Here is a 22366-nt window from a genome sequence, read left to right on the forward strand (position 1 = left end):
CTGTGTGAGACACTGGTGATCCTAGGATAAAAGATGGCAGTCCCAGTGTTTATACTGCTTGACTTCTAATGCAGTGTTCATTGGCATTGTTTATGGATGTCTTTGCTACTTTTTGCTTGCAATTAGTCTAACATAAGGATAAGCTAACTTTGGAGTGAACATCAAATTAGAGTTCCTATAAGAGGGAAACTACATCGAAGATCATGAGTGTATTTGTGGTGGTTAAGACTCCCTAAGCTTTCAGAACAATTGGCTTAGTTTGGAGTACCAATTGAAATGTTGTGGACCGATTTTTAAGCTAGGTTGGAACATGATTCGATTGTTATTTGCTTATACATTTTGATTAACTGAAAGAAAGCTGGCTACTATCCGGGGAAAGAAGGTTGAAAGAGCAAAAGCACTCTTTGTGAGGCCAGTTAGAAATCCGTGGCAAGAGAGTCCCAGAGTTGTCAGTAGCCTGGGTTTACTTAAGGAGCAGCAATGGGAAAACAGAAGTGGACAGATTGAATGCTTTTTGCAGATTGTCGGCTGAATTTGGTGATTGACAAGGATGAGCCAAAGATGAGTCCCAAGTTTCCAACTGTAATGGAAAGAATGTCTTTTTTTTTTTTTTTTAGAGAGGGGGCAAGGGGCAGAGGTAGAGGAAGAGAGAGAATCTTCAGCAGACTCCATGCCTGGCTCAGAGCCCCAGGCAGGGCTCCATCTCACAACCCTGAGATCATGACCTGAGCCAAAATCAAGACTCGGATGCCTAACGGACTGAGCTCCCCAGACTCCCCAAGAATGTTATGTTTTTTTTGTTTTTTACCATAGGGAGTGCTGAAGGAGAAAGTTCAGGTGTAGATGGTTGGAAAGAAGTGAGATTGGTTTCACAGGCGTTGAATTTCAGATAACCATGAAAAACCTGAATAGTTATATCAAGTACAAATCTGGGGCTCAGAAGAAAAGTCTGGGGACGCCTGGGGGGCTCAGTCGGTTAGGCGTCTGCCTTCAGGTCAGGCCATGATCCCGGGGTCCTGGGATCAAGTCCCGCATCGGGCTCCCTGCTCAGCGAAGACCCTGCTTCTCCCTCTGCCTGACACTCCCCCTGCTTGTGCTTTCTCTCTCTCTCTAATAAATAAATAAAATCTTTTAAAAAATTAAAAAAAGAAGAAGAAATGTCTGGATTGGAGATTCATCTAAAAGTAATTAATACATAGGAGATAATGCAAGACATGCAGTTATGGATGAAATTGCCTGGGGAGAGTGTAGAGTAAGAATAGACGAGGGGAAATTCATGAAGAGCTCCACCATGGAAGGATCAGGTGGAGGAACAGGATCCAAAGAAAACTAATAGAAAGCTTCTAAAGTGGTAGAGGAAAAGCAAACAAATGTGCAACATTGCAAAAGCCAAAGAGTATTTCAAGATGGAGGGAGTAGTCAAATGCATCAGATACAGCTAAGAGCTCAAGGAAGATTAATAATAGTAACAATGTTCAGTTCTTGAGCAAGGCTTTAAGATGTATTTAATCCTTCTGACAACCCTTTGAGGAAGGCAATATTATAATCCCCATTTCAGAGAAAACTGAGGCGCAGAGTGTTAAGTAATCTGCCCTGATTCCTGTAAGTATCCTCTCAGCAAAGCCTATTACTCAGGGGTCCTCTGAATTCTCTCCAGGGCAGTTTGCAGGGGGTGGTTAGGATAGAACACCTATCGGAATGGGTTGGAAGGTGAAAGGGAAGGAGAAGACAGTAAAAGATGTTTTGGCTTTGAAGGGAAAGAGATGGGGTGGTAGAGGCTTGAAGAGCTCAAAAGTACCTTTAATGGGTGGCTCTCTGCCTGGTTTGCAAGGACATGGCTAATCTGGCTCTGCCCATCTCTTCCAAATTTTAAACCAAACAAGTACATCATTTCATGTCTTGCTTCCAGGTCCTTAGGCTCGTGACACCCTCCGCCCACCCTCAGCCAATTCTTCTTCCATTTCAAGTCCACTCATTCCTCAAAATTCAGCTCAAACCTTACTTCCCAAGGAAGTCTTCTCAGTCTCATCTTTCCTTGCTGACTTTTTATCAAAGGTCACTTTTTGTACTTCTCTAGAAACCTCAAATTCCTGGCACAATGCCAAGCACACAACAGGAGGCTCTCTATTAGCAGGTAATTATTTTACCTGAAACACTTGGCTCACTTGCTCAGAACCATTTTACTCACCATCCTGCTTTCCTGGTGGTTTTCTCTTTTCTCCAAGTTCTGATCTAAATTTTATAGAACTGACAGCCTTCCTGGGTAAGGGGAAGGCGGGGCTTGGAAGGGAAGTGCTCTGTAAGGAAGTTGAAGCAAATGAGCCTCTCTTCTTCGAAATGAGATTTTTCTAGAGAGGGGTGCCTGGGTAGCTCAGTCAGTTAAGCATCTGCCCTCAGCTCAGGTCATGATCTCAGGGTCCTGGGATCGGGCCCCGCGTCGGGTTCCCTGCTCAGGGGGGAGCCTGCTTCTCCCTCTTCCTTCCACTTGTTCTCTCTCTCAAATAAATAAATAAAATCTTTAAAAATTAAAAAAAAACAAGAAATGAGATTTTCTAGAGAGATTTGATGATAAAGTAAAGAGAGATCCCAGCAGTTTAAGGGAGGCAAGAGAATCAGTGGAAAGGTTTGATCATATTATTTGTCCCTTGTATCATGATTATTAGTGTGGGGAGACCCTGAGTATGTTTGTCGTCAAAAAATGAAGGGCTAGTGAACCTAGCAGTAAGGCTTGATGAAGGTAGTTATTAGTAGGGTAGAGGGACAGATCAGGAGCCCTAGAGCTTTGGAAAGGAAGAAGTCCATCCATTAGGTTGAGGAAATTAACACAAAATCGCTTCCATCTTCTCAGTAAAGGAGGCAGGAAGGAAGATAAGCTCCACGGTCACTCCTAAGAGGTTTTGACTGCTCTGTTCACTGCTCTATCCCTCAGAATAGGGAGACACATAGTAGGTGCTCAATAAATACTTGTTGAGTGGGGATATTATTGAAAGTGTTTGAAAGAAGATTGGAAGACCTCCAAGTATAGACTCTCTAGGTAAGGTGAATAGTTGTTCTATAGCCTGATCAGCAATAGAACAGGCTTTCCTTGGGGGCATTTACATTCCTTCCATATCCATAAACACTATTTTCAATAAAGGGAACGTAGGTCTTTTTGCCAAATTATACCTCATACCCTGGCAGCCCATATGTGATCATTTCCATAGCTTTAATAAACCCAATCGCCACCTGATGGGAGGGCAGGGATTCACATGTGGCACCTGGAATGAGTTTTCCTTCAGGGGGCAGTACCTGCAATGAACTTTGGTCCTGAACTTCTAGAAACTTGGCAACCATTGAAAACAAGATACAATTGTCCTGAACTCTCTTTCTGTTCAGCTTTGTCCCCAGTGGGGGGTTAAGGCTCTACTCTTCCATTTCTTCTTAAAAAACAGAGTCAGACGAGATTAAGGATGCCACTGACAAGTCCATGGGGGTGGTGTCCTCCTGGTGGTGTTGTGCTCTGTACCTTGTAAAGCTCTATACACATTCTAGCCATCACTCGCCATCAGGATGACCCAGAAGAGGTAGACTGTAAGCGACTGACTGGCTGAGAATGCTGGATTCATTGAATAAGACTTTCAAGATCTGCATGAACTAGGCAAATGGATTCAAAAGTTTCAAGAGCACTACTTCATTCGAATAATTACAAATCATGCTGTATTGTTGGTATTCTGGTTCAATTGGAAGCTTTGTAACAATGATACGGTAGATGTTTTCATTTTAGGCACGCTACACTCATTGCTGTGTGGACTTTTTTCCCCCTAGGGAGAGGGGTTAATTATGAGCCATTTGGTCAAAGTCAGTGTTATAAAATAATGAGTTTCAGCAGCAGCTGTTACTGAGTCCTATAGATTATTATAACTTTTTAAAGAGCTATTATTATTTTGACTAAGCACAAAGCATCAATTTCTTGTTTTAATATTTTTAATTAAAACATACATTCAGAAAGGTGCGTAAGTCTTAAGTGAATTGTCACAATGCAGACACACCTGTGCAACCACCACCCAGGTGAAGGAATAGAACATTACCAGCATCCTTGAAGGCCTTCCTCGAGCTCCTCCAGATCCCTGACCTCTCTTCAACAGGCGTAAGCCCTATCATGACTTCTACCACCATAGCTGTTTTGCCTGGGTTTTTTGTGTGCATGTGTGTTATGTCACCTTTTTGCCTGGTTTCTTTTGCTCAGTATTATGTATTCAGCCACGTTGCTCAGAGAAGCTGTGGTTCATTAGTTTTTGTCGCCGTGTAGTATTCCATCATCTGAAGAGCCAACAATCTGTTCACAAATTCAACACTGGTAGATATTTGGTTTTTTTCTAGCCTGAAGCTATTACCAAAAATGCTCCTATTAGCATTCTTGTCTGTGTTCTTTGGTGTACATATACACACATTTCCACTGAGCATATACTAAGGCATAAAATGCTCAGTCATTGAGCATGCACGTGTTCAACCTGGGCAGATAATGCCAAACACGTTTTCTTTTCTTTTCCTTTTTTAAGATTTTATCTATTTATTTGTCAGAGAGAGACAGCACAAGCAGGGGGAGCGGCAGAGGGAGAAGCAGATTCCCTGCTGAGCAAGGAGCCCGATGCAGGGCTCAATCCCAGGACCCTGGGATCATGACCTGAGCCGAAGGCAGATGCTTAACCAACCGAGCCAGCCAGGCACCCCTCAAACACGTTTTCTAAAATGGTCATACTGATGCTCCCACTACCAGAGCGTTAGGTCCAGTTGCTCCACATCCTCCCCATACCTAGTATTATCTTTTTAACTTTAGCCATTTTGGCGAGTGTGTGTGTAAATATATACCTATATTTTACAGTTGTGTATATATGGTTATGTGTATATAGCTGTATTTCACTGTGGTATTAGAGGACTGTATTTTAATAAACAACTAATTGTGTTTCCTTTTATAGCAGAACAGGGAGAACCATGTACGATTTCATAAGGATCATTAAGATGTTTTTGGTCATGAGTGCACATCATCCTGTTTCCTTTTAGGCCCATCTCAGTGATCAGTCCATGTCCCAACCAATACAAAAACAATAATATTGACGTGTGACACCTCCATCTGACCCATCTAGCAAACAAAAGGATTCGTCTAATATGTCCTTGAAACAAAACAAGGTAGAGAAATAGTCAATGACTATAAGCAATAACAGAAAAACAACCAAATTTTTAAAAACAAAGTATAAGTGGTAGAGTAACTGACTATTACAGTTAGATTCATCTAATTCAACCAACTCAAAGCCAAAAGAGGTTAAATAATTAAGACCCAGTTCCGTTGCAGACAGAGCCAGAAGTAGAATTCAAGTCCATACACCCTTAGCCTTTTATAGGATACGCAGAATTTTAGTCGATGGACTGAGTTTCTGAAATCTGAAATTTCTTTAAATTTAATTTCCCAAAGGTCAGATTAATTTCATCAGTGCACTAAGTTAACCATGAAAAAGACCACTATGTCTTGTTTGTTGTTGTTGTTGTTAAGATTTTATTTATTTATTTGAGAGAGAGAGAGTGCACGCATGTGGAAGAGTACAGGTGGTGAGGGGAAGGGGTGGGGAGAGAGGGAGAAGCAGAGTCCCCAGTCCCAGGACCCTGTGATCATGACCCGAGCCGAAGGCAGACGCCTGACAGACTGAGCCACCTGGGCACTCCCACTATGTCTCGTTAAAGAACAAAGTTCAGCTGAGTAAATTGAAAGAGCTAATTGGCTTTATTTAAGACTCAGGAGTCAGCAGCATCCCATCTAAAAATAGTAGGCTGTTCCAAGGAGTTGTATAAAATGGAAGGCTTTGATAGGCAGAACCGCGTGGGACAAGGAAGTTAACTAGCAGAAGAAAGAAAGGATGGTTTCAGGCAAGGTCACTTTCCCTTGGGGAAAGGGCAGGGGGTCTTGTGCGGATTACCTCACTGGGGCTGATTTGGAAATTCCAGCCTGATGAGTTTTAAAACCCAGCGAGGCTGAAACTGCAGTTAGGTTAGACATGAAGTCTTGGTGACTCCGTTTGGGGCCTGTTGTTTCTTTTTAACAGTCTCCCCCCCCCCCCCCCCCCCCCCCCCCCCCCCCCCCCCCCCCCCCCCCCCCCCCCCCCCCCCCCCCCCCCCGCCTCCCCGGCTTTTGATCCAACTCTCAGCCTAACGGAGAGATGTGATCGAAATTCAAGGCATTAGCACCACTCTCAGCTACGGCTCTAGTTCTCGAAACTTTCATTCACCCTGGGTTTTGCTGACTCTCTGTGGCACTCATGAGTCATGACTTCAGGCTCACAATTTTTTAGTTGGTCATTCTCTTTGTTCCTTTTCTGTCATTCCTGCCTCAGGGAGATCATTTGCTTGGTGGGTGGTGGCTGCAAACATGCATTTAAAGCTCCTAGGAGAATACAGCACACCAGGGGGGTTACTATAACTATAAGCAGGATAATGCCCAACATTTGGAGTGCGCTTCAGAGCCATGGTCCCCAAGACCGAACCAAAGAATGACCCATTGAAGAAGTCACCTTTTAAGCCAAGTGGCTTTCTCGGAACGCTTACATAACTGAGTTGCAGCTTCCCCAGAAGTGTTAATTCAGGTACAGCAGGTTCTGTTGGCCACAGCTCAGATACTTCCTTACTCAGAACGCTTTGGCCAGAGAATCTGAGGATCTTTGCTGGGCAGCTAGTGTCTTAACAACAGAATCTGCAGGGTCTCCAAGAGTTCAGGAGAAGTTTCTAATCATATTCTCATTTGTATTTACTCCTAAACCGGGGTCAGTCAGGGTTTTAGCATATATAGGAAGGGAATCTCCAAACCTGAAAAAAAAGTCATCTTGAGTGCCTTATAAAGGTAAGTGCTGCTGGCGAGCTGTCTCAGTGAGTGGGGACGGATCTGGTCTAGATAATCATGGGAACAGAAGGGTCCAAATGTGCTAAGATTCACATAGGTAAGTGTGTCTAACTGGGTACATACTTCTAAGTGGGGGATGGGGTGGGGGGAGGGGAGGATTGACATTGAGATTCAAAGAGAAGTTGGTCCTGGGGAGGATCTCTTGCATCATGACAAATCCAGTGATCTGAGAGTTAACCACCACCCCCCCAAACTTAGCTAGGGATACAATGAGGGCATTATCTCTCCAGGCCAATGCCAGAGTAAAGAAAAGAACAAGGAGAAAGGGTTTCATGTTTAATTTAAGTATGAGATCTTCATCCAGCATCTTGGGTGAAGGCAGTCTACTTTGATGTCAGCCACTTCTCTTCCTTGTCAATTCAATTTGTAGTTCTGTATCAGCTGCCTAGGGCCAGATGTCAGGTGGAGCCTTCTTTATCAGTGAGATATGTACCCAAGGCTCAGTGTGTTCTAGTTTTGCAGTAGAGTGTGTTCAGGAGCACTTGGGAAGGTCCCTTCCCATGAGGCACAATGAGGCTGTCCTCCTCTGATGACACTTCCAGAAGACCCGGTTACCAGGCTTTAGACTGTGACCAACAGGATCCCTTGAAATGGGATTCAGAAAAGCTTCTTTAATCTGCTGATGATATGCTTAAACAGAAGACATAAGCATAAGACTTACTGTAGCTGGACATCCTAGCATGAAAGTTGTATAACTTCAGCAGAAGATTATACACCGATAGACGTTGATCTACCAGCAACTATCTTGTATAGAGTGACTTTCCCAAAGGGAGTACTGTGAACAGTCAGCAAGACCAAAGACAGTACTGTGGGCCATGGAAATCCAGTGGTGTCTGCAAGTTTAGACATTTTAAGTTTAAGAATCTCTCTAGTTCTCTCAACCTTACCTGATGATTGAAGGGTGATAGGGACAGTGGTAATCCCAAGAGGTTTGCAAGGTGTTTGTTAAGGCTCATATGATTTGCCAGTGAAGTGGGTACCTTGATCACTGGAGATTATAGAAGGCATACCCCAAGTGGGAAACACATTTTCCAACACTTTCTGGGCTACTGTGAGGACATCAGCCTTGCGACAGGGGAGGTCTTCAGCGCAACTGGAAAACACATATGATAACAAGAACATATTGATAACCCGTACCAAGTGGTAGCTGAATGAAGTCCAGCTGCAGGCATTCAGAGGGTCCAGAGGGAGGAGATCTGAGGCTTCTCAGGACAAAAATAGTTTGCCAGGATTGTGGCCATGGCAGGTCAGATATGGCTGGTAGACTGTTTTTGCAATTTTATAGAAGAGTCCCTACCAATATCTACTTATAATTTGGGTCATCTTAAATGTCCTAAGGTGGGGGAAGGAATACGGAAACCAAAAAATGGAGTTAGGTTTAGGTCCAGCTGTTTGTTTCATTTACAGCCATTGTTCACCCATCTTAATTTCTCTGATTCAGGAGCAGACTGTTGCCATGTTACCAGGACATCAGAATAGCAAACATTTGACAATGAAGAGCCATTTTTTTGCAGAAGCAGAATGGACTTCGTCCACACGCGCCACAATCTCATGCTTCTGCCTTTGCATGAGAGTCAGCCAGGACATCTCCTGGTACTCCATGCTTTCAGGGTGAGCCTTAATTTTGATGACAGCAATTTCAGAAGTTAAAAGAATAGCAGAATGGCAGTAAGAAGATCATTTACTTTTTGCCCATTTTTGATTGAGGTCCCAGAGGATGCAAGAAAATCTAATTGGTCTCCATAACATTCTAAAATCACAGATGACTCCAGGGGTGCCTGGGTGGCTCAGTTGGTTAAGTGTCTGCCTTCAGCTCAGGTCATGATCCCAGGGTCCTGGGATCGAGCTCCACGTCGGGCTCCCTTGTCAATGGGGAGTCTGCTTCTCGCTCTTCCTCTCCTTCTGCTCCTCGCTCTTCTCTCCTTCTGCTCCTCTTCCCCTGCTCATGTTCTCTCTTTCTCTTTCTCTGTCTCAAATAAAATCTTTTAAAAAAATTCAACTTAAAAAAAATAAAATAATAAAATCAAATCAAAGATGACTCCAAAGGTGTCCCAGCTATTCATATCGATATTAACAGTATGTGTTTCTGGTAACTGGCATGCTCAGGTAAAGCATGAAGCTGTGCTGGTTGGGTGGATTTAGCTTGTGAGAGGTTTCCCTTTCCCAGCAGGTCATACTGAGTAATAACAACAACCAGCCTGAAAATTTCCTTTTTCACCTCTACGGTATGACATGTCAACAAACCAGAGTAGATAATGATTCGTTAAAGGGATATCTCCTAAGTCAGGATGAGTTGTCACGAAACGGAACTCCCTACCTCAGCTAGGAGGCTCACCTTCATCATGTAGAGGTAGTGAGAGAGCCAGATCAAGGGTGTTGCAACATTGAAGATGTAGATTAGATGGTAAAAGCAGAGGGATCTCAGGAAGTTAGTCTATTTGCAGAGAAATGTGGAGTCAGTTCGGAGTGAAGATGACTTGGGACAAAGTGTGAAGTTTCCAAATGAATGCCATTTCCTAGGGTCAGATCTGCGGATGCTTGGGCTCACTCCACAGCTGCGGCCCTAGCATGAAGACAGCTGGGCTAGGCACGAGCCACTGAGTCACACTGCATGCTCTCATCAGCGCGTCTACTACCATGTTCGTGCGTGAGCATTCCCAGGGCTTGATTGTCCCCGCCCTGCACAAATAAGGTGAAGGGTTTTAAAATAGTTAGATGGCCCTGAGGCAGGTGGTTCTTCCAGCGCCTGTTTTAGTCTTATAAAAATCTGCTTATGTTTGTCTTTCCAAGCAAAGCTTTCAGGGACTGAGATTTTAGTTAAGTTTACAGAGTGGAGAAGCTAATAGAGAAAAATTAGGATCCCGTAGTCTGCAATAAATCCACAAAGCCGTCCCTCACTTGTAGGTCTCAGAAATTCCTGAATTAGCTTAATTCTTTTTGGAGACAGCTGAACTGCTTCTGAGCTTCGCTCATGACTTAGGTACTGAATAATGTCTAGAGATCATTGTAGTTTTGCCTTAGAGACTTGGTCTCCCTTTTCAGCTAATTGTTACAGCAAATAGAGGACCCCTCTTTTGTGACTAAGCACAGCAAAAGGTCATCTACATATTACAAAAGTTTCGGTTTCCCAGGGAACTGGAGGGTACTTAAACCTCAGTGACGTTACTTGAGAGAAATAAGGGGGGCCCTCGGTGACCCGTCGAGGCATAACCATCTAGGTACAGTGTCGATTGCTTCAGGTGAAGGCAAATAGATATTGGCTGGTGATGTGTCCGCTGAACAGAGGTGCACAGCAGTGCCCTGAGCACCAGGTGGAACTTGTGACATAAGGGTGTTTGGGTTTGGAATGACTGGGAAACCGGAATAACCATCTTATTCATAGCCCTCAAATCTGGAACAAATTGCCCTCCCTGCCCATCAGGTTTCAGGATTGACAAAATTGATAGGAACTAGCTCAGGGAATGATTAGCCTCCTGGGTAGTAAGGTCTTCTACTATGTACTGGTATGAGGCCTTGTATGGCCTCAGGGTTGAAGGGACATTGAGGTAATGTAGGGAGAGGGTCACTTTTATCTGTCTGAATCTTTATGGGTTCTGTACTTCTTATTCATCCAATGTAAATATTAGAAGCCCATGGATTTTGGGGCTCCTCCATTAAATTTGGGGACTGTTGTTGGAATTCTTACTCTTCTCTGTCAAGGACAGACTCTAAGGAACATAAAAGATCAGGTTCAGGTTGGTCAGGAAATTCTCAGGTGAAGTCTCCATTGGAGGCAAAATGAATTAGCCCTTTTAATTCAGAAAGGAGATCCCTACCTAATTGTCTGAACTGACACAACAAAAAGGAGTGTTTTTCAGTAAAAGGCCTGAGTCATTTGTACTGGTAGAGATAAAAATTCTCTCTGAACTTTATCAGACACCCTCTACCCCCAACGATGGAAACTTCCTTTTTACTTTGAGGGATTTGTCATCTTGAGGGTGGGGTTTAAAGTAGAAAGTATAACTCCGGTATCTATTAAAATGTGCCAAGGTTTCCCATTAATTTTCACTTTAGTTTTTCCCCTTGGCTATTTAAGGGAGTTTCTGGTAATAGTCTAGCAGAGAAGCCCTCAGAGTCCCTTCAGCTGTGTGAGGGGCTCTCCTCTGCAGGCAAGTATGAGGGCATTTAAGAAGAATTTGCCTGGGGGGAGACTGGGTGGCTCAGTCCTTAAGCGTCTGCCTTCAGCTCCGATCATGATCCCAGGGTCCTGGGATCAAGCCCTGCATCGAGCTCCCCTGCTTGGCGGGAAGCCTGCTTCTCCCTTTCCCATTCCCACTGCTTATGTTCCCTCTCTCACTGTGTCTCTCTCTGTCAAATAAATAAATAAAATCTTAAAAAAAAAAAAAAAGAATTTGCTGAGCACCTGGGTGGCTTAGTCAATTGAGCATCTATCTGCCTTTGGCTCAGGTCATGGTCTCGGGGTCCTGGGATCGAGTTCCGAGTCAGGCTCTCTGCTCAGGAGGGAGTCTACTTCTCCCTCTCACTCTCTCTCTCTCTGCTCATCCTCTCTCTCTTCTCTTTCAAATAAATGAATAAAATCTTTAAAATAAAATTTTAAAAAAGAAGAATTTGCCTAGGACAATCTCTTTTCCAGAGCCCCAGTTGATGAGAGCTGTGACCTTGATCTTTGGACCAGCGTTTTGCTAATGGACCCCTAGGAGGGTGCAGGGGTGGAGGCCCAGGTGTTGCTTTGGGTCTCTGCCCTTGGAGCTGTAAAGCTAATAGCTTGGCAGATTTTTGTTTGCAATCTTGCTCCAGGGTCCTTTCAAAATGCTCAGCTATAGTCACGAGTTCAGTCAGACTAGTGGCCTCCCATCCTATTTTCTGCCTTTTTATTGATACACTAATCTCGGGAGATAATCCATGTACAAAGAGGGCAGCCAGAGCAGGCTGGGTGACCTTATTTATTGCGTGGAACCCCAAATGTCATAGAGAAAGGACTACACACAGGCTTTAAAGTCTGCTAGAGAGTCATCTTTTTTTTGTTTGCAAGTTTGTATAATAGAGCAATAAGGACAGGCAAGGAATACTCTAGGAGTGGCTTATATAAAAGTTTGGCTGCTATTTTGTGAGCTTTTGCTGGTTCCTGAGATGTTGAAGGCCAAGGATCTCGAATATCATCTTTGGGGGTTTGCCATGTTGCTTCCTGCATCCAGTTTTGGGCTTCACCAGATCGTACCAACATCTCTACAAGCTGACAGAGAACAGGTAGCCTGGGGTCACAGACCCTGATAATGACTCTAAATTCTTCAAAAAATGTTTGGGTTCCTCCCTAGGTGTAGGGCATTCTTTAACTATGGCCCTTAGTTCTGTCTTTGGCCAAGGTGTAAAGGATACCTGACGAGGTTCACCTGCAACCTCAAAGTTTTATTTTAAAAGGAAACTGTCTCATGGTCTCTTCAGAATGGAAGGGCAGTTCAGACAGGCCATTAGTAAAATGTGGGGACTCAAAAAAAGACAAAGGACAGGGGCGGGGGGAGCGGTAGAGGTCACGTCCGTCTTACTATTTTTTTGTTTAAGGTACTTCTTACGTCTTTAATTTTTTATTAGTCTTTTGTAACAAGTCTTTTCATGAAGCTATATTGGAATCTTAAAGGCTTTTGAAAGTTTCTGCCCACCAATCAAAGTAGGCATCCCATTCTGTGTGTTCAACTTTGGATCCATTGCTCTCAAGAGTAATCTTGCCTAATCGGAACGTTCCCCTAATGACCATTGTAATAATAGGTTATTTTCAGTAAATATTTGCCATTTTGCTAGATATGTACAGCTTCCTGAACTGTAGTATTTTATTTTTTAAGATTTTATTTATTTATTTGAGAGAGTGCGTACACGAGAAGGGGGAGGGGCAGAGGGAGAGGGAGAAGCAGATTCCCCGCCGAGCAGGGCGGATGTGGGACTCAATCCCAGGACTCTGGGATCATGACCCCAGCGGAAGGCAGACACTTAACCAACTGAGGCACCCAGGCGCCCCCGGACTATAGTTCTTAAACATAAAATTAGCAGGAGTGCCGGGAGGTGGGGTGCTCAACTCTTTGGATCTAAAGGATCGCATTTCTTAATTTAGCTAGGTCTTTGGACTTCCTGGAGCCAAACCAATACCGAAGAGGGCCTATCATGGGAGTCTTCTTGAGATGGTGCATGCAGTAACACCTTTTAAATGCTCCATTTGTGCCCACCAACTTTTTTGACTTCTGAGATTCCCATTAGCAACTAGCCCTTTGTAATATTCACCTGAGACCTTCCACTGGACCCCGTCTAGCCCAAACTGGACCCAGTCTGACCCTGGACCCAGTCCAACTTTGGTCAGTAACCACAAACACTGTATGGAATCTGGGGACTGGGGAAAGATTTGAACCAGCAGACCCCAAAGTACTGCAGACTGATTCCGGACAGCTGCCACCAGCAGTTCTCAGTGTGGGATCTGGGGATGGAACCAAGGACTGGGGTTTCCAATCAAACAGGGAAGTGCGGAAAGTCAGATCAGGAGCTCAAAGCAAAGAGAAAGGAGCTCAGAACTGAGAACTTACCAAGAGCCCTTGGGAACAGGATGAGAACCCAAGGGTTCATGTGTGCCACGCCTCATGTGTTTCTCGTTCCCAAAGCTGTCAGAAGTTCTCTTCAATTCACCACTGCCACCAAATCTGTTAAAAAACAAAATTCAACTGAGTAAATTAAATGATCCCACTGGATCTATTCAATGTTTCACGAACCGGGGCAGCATCCCATAGAAGGATGTTCCAAGGGACTAGAGAAAATGGAGCACTTGGATATGCACGAGGGCAGGACAAGAGAGTTATTTGAAAAAGAAACAACAAAAAAAGGATTGTTTCAGTCAAGGTGACCTTCCCTAAGGGGGAGGAGCAGGGGGTCTTAAGCAGATTACCTCACTAGTGCTGATCAGGAAATTCCAGACTGAGGAGTTTAAAATTCCACTCATTGGAGAGGCCAAAACTGCAGTAGATATTAAGGTATTAAGTCTTTTGGAGCTTAACATAAGTGACTCCATTTTGAACCTGTTGTTTCTTTTGAACAGTCCATATTCCGTAATTATATAGCCATGCTCTCTCTCTCTCATTAATTAGAAGACAAGTTGACATTGAAATCTAATCCCAGCAGAACATGTTATCCGGCTATCACTCTTCAGAAAGACAAAAGCAGTCTGTGTAAATTCCCACTACCTTCTTTTCCTGCATGTCAAGCGTTCGAGTTTTCATAAAGCAATCCACATAAGTACTCAGCTCTGTTTTCCTATGAGGATTCGAGAAGGGGGGCTAGCTCCATAATGTGATAGCTTTCTTGTAGGAAGATGTCACCACTGACCCATAATCAACAGAGTGTGAACTTTGAGTTCTGACTCTGCACTGATCCATATGCATCCATCCAGAGCTTCTGGACAAATGGCACCCAACTGCAAACTTCTAGCCCCTGGCTAGTGGCCAGAATATAGCTAACTTATCCCTGTCAGGTTTATGGCTTGAGTCTCTGCTAATGGCATCAGCAAACTGGCTGTAGACTCTAACTTTTACTCACCTTGATCTGGGGAATAAAAGTTGTTTCATTGTGGCATTAATTTACAGTGCAGTATCCCCTAAATCAAAAGCCCCAAAGTGGTGGTCCACAGACATATTTAGTTTAATTATCTGCTATGTTTAAAATCCATTCGAATTAATGCCAACATTTGAAATCTAGTGAGTTCGCATACAAATTCAGGTTGTTGGCTTCTCTTGAAATGTCAAAAGCTCTCGCCATTCAGGGTCCACATTCCTGGCCCCCGCCAGAAGAGACTGAATGGTGTAACCTGCTTCAGTGGAGACCTGTCTCCCTCACTCACCAGTCTCCTATCCTGGCCTCTTCACTCCTTTATGCTACCTTCCTGGCCCCCACAGGCATTGGAGTTTATGACCCCTGCCCTAATCAAATGGCCTCAAGCCCAGGTCTCTGCCTGGAGGCAACAATTCCAGACACAGCAACAACTGGAAGAATCTCCACATCTGGTTCCCTGCCTGATTGCTCAACCGTGGCCCCTGCCACGCCCTTTCCGTTGGCTGGATACTGGCACAACACAGAGCTTCGCTGGCATACGCTGGGGATTTCCTTCATTCAGAGAGATCTGGGATTTGTGTTAGGCTCTAGGATCCTGATTCCCATTCTCTCTTCCCAAGTTCATGGGCAGAAAAATGCTGAGTGATGGGCTCTGACTTTCTCTCATCTGCAAAAAAGATTCAATCGACAGATAGGCAAGTTTGTTTCTTCTTTCAAGCATCTATATTTTTCGCCCTGTATGTCAGTGCATTCTACAATGCTCTTTAAAACTCCATAAATAAAGGCAAATGAAATTACAAAAATGGATCATCATTTTTATGGAAAACCAACTAAATAAATGTTTGGCTTAAAATGTCAGGCATTAGGGGGCTTTAATAAAATACTGAAAGTGAGTTCCCTAGAGATGAGCAATTCAAAAATAGAATGTATGAGAACAGTGCTAATTGAGACTTAAAATACGAGTGGCCCTCCATGTCCTAATGGAATGGGAACCATATTACCTGATCAGATGACACAAATCATGCAGTGGGAGTCTCTGGGGCCCAGTGAACCGCAGCTGTGTGGGATCTGAGGCTGTGGATGTGAACAGCGCTGGTCCATGGGAATCCACAGGAGAAATTAGTTCAATGCCATGTTGAACCACACGGTACAGGATTTAGGGTTGTAAATGTTTCCCAGGATTCTAATAACAAGGAGTCGTCAGAACCTATGTTGTCTCAACCACGGTATAGCACGGGGAGGCTCGCAGTGTATATACTGTGACTCTATCTGGGCCCCTCTTGAAGGACCTAGGTTTTTGTTGGTTGGTTTTTTAAAGATTTTATTTATTTATTTGACAGAGAGAGAGAGAGAGAAGCAGGGGGAGCAGCAGGCAGAGGAGAGGGAGAAGCAGACTCCCCGCTAAGCAGGGAGCCCACGTGGGGCTCAATCCCAGGACCCTGAGATCATGACCTGAGCCCAAGGTGGACGCTTAACCAACTGAGCCACCCAGGCGCCCCTTGAAGGACCGAGTTTACCCACCCTCCCTTCTCTTGAATTGTCATTGGTTAATTTCATGCTCTTATTTGGAGTAACTGCTTAGATATGTACCACTTGATACTTTGTCCCGGAGCTCTGATGAGGTGGTCCCAAAAGGCTATCAATTCCATAGCTGCTCAAGAAATCCCTGGAGGGAGTTTCTTAGGCATGCAGATTCCAGGGCTTATTCCCAAAGACTTGACCCCGTAAGTCTTGGTAGGAATCCAGGAATTTATGTGTTAACCAATGTTCCAGGGGATTCTGATGAATGTTTGGCCCACAGCTATACCTTAGGAAATTTGCTATCTCAGAAGCCTCGTGCCAACATTTCACGATTCCATCTCCAGCAACAATTTAAAAACTTACTTTTGATGAAATGTAAAACATAACCGTCCTGGATTCATAATGATATGAAACCTCCCTGTCATTGTTGGAGGTTGAATTACTCTGAAATTTGAAAAATAGAGGAAAAGAAAAAGAATTTATCCTGCCTTTTCTGTATGAACTGTTCTGGGGATAACCAAATCGTGTTTGAGGGAAAGTTGTTCTTTTTTTTTTTTTTAAGATTTTATTAATTTATTTGAAAAAGAGAGAGAGCATACAAGCAAGGGGAGAAGGAGAGGGTGAAGCAGACTCCCTGCTGAGTGCAGAGCCCCACGTGGGGCTCCATCCTTGGACTCTGTGATCATGACCTGAGTCACAGGCAGATGCTTAACTGAGCCACCCAGGCACCCCCAGGGAAAGTTGTTCTTTATAGAAGTCCAGCTAACAAATGCAGAAGAAATGATTTTTAAAGAATTTCTAATTACTATTTTTAGCTATTAATGGTATAAAGAATATAAGGAATGAACATAAGTGGAAGCTGAAGACATTCAGTAAAGGATGATGGCTAACTTTGTAATGGAGGGATCACATGGACACCACCCAGACCCACTAAGGAAGCCTAGAAAAATGGCACAGTCATGCCATTATGTGCCTCATGATGTGATGCACTAGGAAGTATGAAGTTTTCTTGTCCCCAACATTCAATTCAAATCTCATCAAGCCTGTTTATAGAAAATAAAGAACCAAGTTAAATGACACCAAAGGGAAGCAAGAAGACAAATCCAGAATGTAGGTCATTTACCAGGACAAATGACCCAATTTCTATAACAAATCAGTGGTCAGGTGAGTAAGAGGATTGTTCCAGAATAAAAGAGACTTAAAGACATAACCATCACGTTTGGATTCTGAATAGAAGGAGCTAACCATAGGGCTCCTGGGTGGTTCAGTTGGTTAAGCGACCACTCTTGATTTTGGCTTAGGTCATGATCTCAGGGTCATGAGATCGAGCCCCCTTGGAGTCAGGCTCCATGCTGGGTGTGAACAGCTTCAGATTCTCTCTCTCCCTCTCCCTCTGCTCCTCCTAGCATACCCCTCTCTCCCTCTCTTAAAAAGAAAAAAAAAGCTAACCATAAAAAGACTGCTCTGAGACAATCAGGGAAGTCTGAGTATGGACCTGGTATTAGATGATAAAGAAGAATATTGCTAGGTGTGGTAGTGGCATAGTTATGTTCAAAATGTTTTTATTGATTAGAAATGCATACTGAAATTTTTACAAGTGAAATGACACAATGTCTGGAATTTCCCTGAAAATGCTTGAGCAAAACTAAATCCACTTAGATGGATGAAAGGAGATTGGCAAAAAATGGCTAATTGCTGAAGCTTGATGTTGGGTATGTGGAGCTTTACAATATTCTTCTCCCTATTTGGGGCATGCTTGAAATTTTCCACAATAAAGAGTTAAAAAAAAATACCTTTTGCTGTAGGCACTCACTCCTTAGTCAGCCTAAGAAGTCAAGAAGCTGAGGTTATTATTACTTGGCAATTAACATTCCTTTTGAACGATAATTCCCCTAGAAACAGCCCTGGAAGGGCATTTGAAAGTCAAAACTCAGTTTTCATCTCCAGAAATCCATTTTTTTCTGCTCACAGCCCAAAAAAGCAGCGGTGATTTTTCCTCAGCCACATTACCCTCTTCTATTACAGTAATGAGCACAGGGTAAATGGAACTGCATTTGCTGCTTTGGCTGCTTGAGAACCATTAAAAGACCCTTAAAAGCATCATCATGTATTAAGTGAAAGAAAACTCGTCATTGAGTTAAGGGAAGACAACTCTTCCCATCAGGAGTTTTTGGTGTTGTAAAATACACTAGATAATGAAAAGTGTTGAAGCAAAATGGTTGTGCTTTGTTGTGGCATATTTCTAGAGCACGAGGAGGTTCCCTTAGAGGAGACACAGTGTACCCTCCTCTCCGTCAAAAAAAAAAAAAAAAAAAAAGCCTTCAGATTAAGAATTAAAATTTCCTGAAAAAAAGTACTCTAATTAATGATCTGGGCACACTTGTAAATTTTGAGCTCAATACTGTAAAGATCTGTGCAGTCCTTTAATTTTGCTCTCCCTGCCTTTAAAGCTAAATCTGGCAGCTTCCCTCACTCCAGGGTAGCTAATTAACACCCACAACACAATTCTCTTGGCCAGGATTCCTTCAAATGCCTATCTAACCCACCAGACATCGGCTAGGATATTAACCTAGGCTGTTTTGAGTAATTTATAGTATTTCCAATTTTATTTTTAAACGTCTTAGCCAATGACCGACCGTTGCTTTTTACGGCTTTCCTGTGAAATGTCAAGTGCCATTGAAGACAAGTTCGAAGGACACCCAGTAGAGTTTCTCAGAATGGGTTCTGGTAATACCCGCAGCCAAATCACCTGGTGTGTTAAAAATAGGATTTCTGAGGGCGCCTGGGTGGCTCAGTTGGTTAAGCGACTGCCTTCGGCTCAGGTCATGATCCTGGAGTCCGGGATCGAGTCCCACATCGGGCTTCCTGCTTAGCAGGGAGTCTGCTTCTCCTCTGACCCTCTTCCCTCTCGTGCTTTCTATCTCTCATTCTCTCTCTCAAACAAATAAATAAATCTTTAAAAAAAAAAAAATACGGATTTCTGAGCCCCCACTCAACTCTACTAAGTCAGACTCTCTGCTGATAGGGCCTAGATTTCTGCCCCTGAGGCGAGAGCGCCAGGTGGTTCTTCCACACACAATTTGACAGACAAGTTTTCAAGAATGGGCGTTTCTCTCAAGTCTATGAGAAAAACAGATAGAGCAACAAGTGAACAGCATCAGGAGAAAGCATTCAGCCAGCATGTGGAAACACTCTGCAAGATAGCTGGGCCTGGTTTCTTCAAAAAAGTCAATGGCATATCCATCAGCTGATAAATTAAAAAATGTGGTATATCCAATCAATGCCATATTATTCAGCCATCAAAGGAATGAAGGAGTCCAGCACTGCATAGCACTACTCTTCTCCGTTGGGCCTTGAAAACGTTATGCTAAGTAAAAAAAAAGCAGACACCAAAGACCACATGTTGTGTTATCCATTAATGTGAATGTCCTAAATAGGCAAATCCATAGGGACAGGAAGTAGATTAGTGGTTGCCAGAAGACATGGGGAGGCGGGTGGGGGAGTGACTGTTAATAGATCAATTTCATTTGGAGTGATGAAAATGCTCTCAAATTAGATAACGATGATGACTGCCCAAGTCTATGAATATACTAAAACCGACTGAATTGTGTGCCTTAAAAGGGTGAATGTTATGGTATCTGAATTGTATCTCAAACACTGTTAATAGAAAAGTTGAAGTTGATAAAGTTAATTTCCATATCAGGACTCACAGAATGGAGGCCACCCCAGTGGTGTGGCCTTGTCACGAATCGAAACCGAGGTCAACCTGTACATGTAGGAAGCACTGTTAAAGAAACCTTACCCCAACATACACCCAACATACACCCAACATACACCCACTGCTTGAGAGGCATTGTACTCCCCCAATCCGTGGGCTCTTTTCCCTTGAATAGAGGACATTAAACTTGTTACTCAGTTGTTTGGGTTTAGTCATTTGACAAAAGTGTTGGAAAAAAAGGGGGGCATTTTTTTCTTGACTAAAAGAGGCTTAAAGAAATGGGAAATATAACCAAATACAGTGAGTAGACCTTGTTTGGATCTTGATCCAAACAAACCGTAAAATATACAATTTTACGCAATGGGAGAAGCTGAATATGGATTGGAATTATTGTTTCTTTTCTTAGCAATCATACTGGCATTATTAGGTATGATTATGTCCTTTCTTTTGAGATGATACTGAAATATTTAGGGGTGAAATAATATGATATCTGGGTTTTTTTAAATAATTTGACAAAATAGTCTGCAAACTGAATGTTTTTGGTTGATAGTTGTGGCTGAAAAAGAAATACACGGGGATGTGTTGAATTTTATCTTTGTGCATAGTTGGATATTTTCATGATAAAAGTTAAGAATAAAAGGAACTCTAAATTATTTCTTTGTTTTGATTCCAAAAATTTCAGTTCAGTTTGTATGCTTAAACACTGCAAGTGTTAGGATGAGATGAAGGGCAAATATTAGAGGTAGGTCTTTAGTTTTGAGCTTTTCAGCAGGAAAAGGCCAGAAGGAGAATTTTGATACTTCTTGAGTTCAGAGAAATGAAATGGACAAAACAGAAAGGCACTGGCTCAAAGTTCCTCGGTCATTTTAAAAAAGAAAAAACCTATTCAAAGTCTCTCCTCAAAAGCCTCTTGAAATTCTAGGGATGAAGTTAGTTAATTAAATATGCAGTTGATACTTTAAGCAACAAATAATTTCACATCAAAATACATTTGTGTCTAATATATGGGGCTCGACATTTTATTGTGTAGGACTTTCTGTGGTGATCTGTTGCTTCAGAACTGAATTTTTACTCTTATAATCATTTTTTTTACTTAGAGGAATTTACTTGCCTTAAAGATCTGTGACTGTATACACACACACGTATATAACTTATAATTACACATATTATATATATTATTATATATATATAAAACACTTCATGCTGAATCTTTGACCAGGGAATTCAAATTATCACATCTTTCTTATGGGAGTTGGCATCTGTCTTCAAATACTGATTTCATATGACAGGGGAGGGGACCTATCTGCTTCAAAATCAGAATCCATATTCTTCTCTACTGTCATCTGGCCTGACTGATAACCGTCTTGCCACATGTTAATTAGGATTTGGAAAAAACATTGACTAGGAAACATTCTACCTGGACATCAAAAATCTTGGACATGTAAACATTTGAGAGATTCTTTTCAGGATATTGATACTGAGGAGGTTGGTGGCAGCGCCCCTTTGTGAAGATCATGGAGGAATTTCTTTCAGGATATGTGTTTCTCTTGAGCCTCTGATTGGTTTCTATTTTCTGATTTTTGCATCAACTGCCAGGCAGCTCAGAGCAAGATTTTTGGCCTTCTTCCAGCAAGTTGTTATAGAGCCTCCTGGTTTATATTTTGTGTACCAGCCCCTGTGCTCCAATTTCCTCACTATTTCTAAAACTCATTGCAATGTATTCTTATAGACTACATTTAAGTCCTCTTGCACTAAAATGGGGGTATAAACAATAAATAAACAATAAATTATAAATAAGCAAACACAAAAACAAATACAAAAAATATCACAAACAAGTACATTACGAGTTGCTTTCAAATACTTGGTTAACACCGTTTCACTTTTTTTTTTTTTTTTTTTCTTAAAGATTTTATTTTTATTTATTCGAGAGAGAGAGAGAATGAAAGATAGAGAGCACGAGAGGGAAGAGGGTCAGAGGGAGAAGCAGACTCCCTGCTGAGCAGGGAGCCCGATGTGGGACTCGATCCCGGGACTCCAGGATCATGACCTGAGCCGAAGGCAGTCGCTTAACCAACTGAGCCACCCAGGCGCCCATCACCGTTTCACTTTTAACACATACTACTTCCTTCTTCCTCTGTGCATGGGTGTCTGGCTCCCTTCTGACATTTATCACCTGTGAACGAGCTGGGTTTACCACAAAATGTGAGGAAGGGAAAGAGGGCAAGACTCAGAGGGCTTCGGTGCATCATTAGGACATTCCTATATTGGGAAAAAAAAAGTGGCTTCAGAGATGGTCTGAGATTATTGTGTTTGTGTGCAAGATGGGAAAAAAGACCATGTGAAATATGTTCCATCTCAAACAGGGTGGAGAAAAGCAGTATCAGACTGTTGCCTGATCATTCCCAGCAGCATTTTTATCCAGAGGGCTTGGTGGCTGTTCAGCGAGGGCAGCCAATTGACCTTCTTTTTTTTTTTTTTAATAGATTTTTGTCTTTTTTTAAAAGATTTTATTTATTTAATTTAGAGAGAGAGAGAGCAGGGGGAGGGGCAGAGGGAGAGGAAGAGAATCCCAAGCCGACTCCCACTGAGCTCAGAGCCCAACGCAGGGCTTGATTTTACGG

General features: G+C 42.8%; 2 long non-coding RNA genes across 3 annotated transcripts in view; one reads left to right on the plus strand and one right to left on the minus strand.

The window, feature by feature from the left end:
• LOC113924393 overlaps positions 1–22366 on the plus strand; it is a 36514-nt gene that overhangs the window by 5244 nt on the left and 8904 nt on the right. The gene's annotated exons all lie outside the window — the stretch shown is intronic.
• Positions 1–22366, minus strand: part of LOC113924394 — a 39764-nt gene that overhangs the window by 563 nt on the left and 16835 nt on the right. Inside the window, exons 2-3 of one of the 2 annotated variants that reach the window (XR_003520657.2) lie at positions 13492–13605; positions 9089–9604 (exon numbers count right to left, since the gene is read on the minus strand). This is a non-coding gene — a long non-coding RNA (uncharacterized LOC113924394). Of the gene's footprint in view, positions 1–9088; positions 9605–13491; positions 13606–22366 lie in introns of those variants that run through there. The other variant, XR_003520658.2, reaches the window with a different exon arrangement.

This window comes from Zalophus californianus, chromosome 2 (genome assembly GCF_009762305.2).
Source record: "Zalophus californianus isolate mZalCal1 chromosome 2, mZalCal1.pri.v2, whole genome shotgun sequence".
Taxonomy (NCBI): Eukaryota; Metazoa; Chordata; class Mammalia; order Carnivora; family Otariidae; genus Zalophus; species Zalophus californianus.